Source organism: Etheostoma spectabile, chromosome 15, assembly GCF_008692095.1.
Source record: "Etheostoma spectabile isolate EspeVRDwgs_2016 chromosome 15, UIUC_Espe_1.0, whole genome shotgun sequence".
NCBI lineage: Eukaryota > Metazoa > Chordata > Actinopteri > Perciformes > Percidae > Etheostoma > Etheostoma spectabile.
The window spans coordinates 17,549,590-17,550,319 of NC_045747.1; the positions used below are offsets into that span (position 1 = coordinate 17,549,590).

The window sequence follows — 730 nt, forward strand, 5'->3', positions numbered from 1 at the left end:
TGATAATAGGCTGACTTTGTAATTGTCTTAATGTGGCTGTTAAAATTCATGTCAGAGTCCATGACTACACAAAGAAGTGCTGTAGTACAACCAGCAGGGGGGGCTTCTGTGTGTATCACTTTTGGAGACAGGAATCTTTGTTTATATGATACACATCAAATGGAAAAAAGAAGAAGTGGTGGACAAAAAATGACTCATGCCAAAATCTCTAACGAAATTGACGCCTATGATCGCGGAATTTGAAATTAATAAAATCACGTGACTGCTGAGTCATAAACGAGTTTAACCACACTCAGATCAGAAATTGTTGAGGTGGTTCAACCTGCTGATGTGGAACGAAACCCAACGATGTGAGCTGTCGACGTTTTATCAACAAAAAAATCCTCAAAGGTTGTAGTCAAGAAAAGGAGCTGGTGATTAACGGTACTAGCGCAGGTTTTTGGGGAGCGGATCTGGAGCTATTTTCGGACCGAAGACCATAGACTGAGAAGAGAAACATGCCTGCTTTAAGGTAAATAGTTTATATCTTTGAGCTAATTTTGCACTGAAATTAGAGAAAGTGTACTGTGAGGAGACAGATACGTTAAGAAATCCCAGTAATTTGTTTTTAACCTCCAGTCAGATACATCTTATGAGGAGGAACTTTAATGAACTACTATCACAGAACAAACCCAGGGTTTTACAGTGTCCACCAGACATTATAATATAAATTCTTTATCCTTCATCAAAC

The 730-nt window shown here is 38.6% G+C and overlaps 1 protein-coding gene across 1 annotated transcript in view; it reads left to right on the top strand.

The window, feature by feature from the left end:
• apol (apolipoprotein L) overlaps positions 1-730 on the top strand; it is a 34,031-nt gene that overhangs the window by 29,509 nt on the left and 3,792 nt on the right. The window lies entirely within an intron of this gene.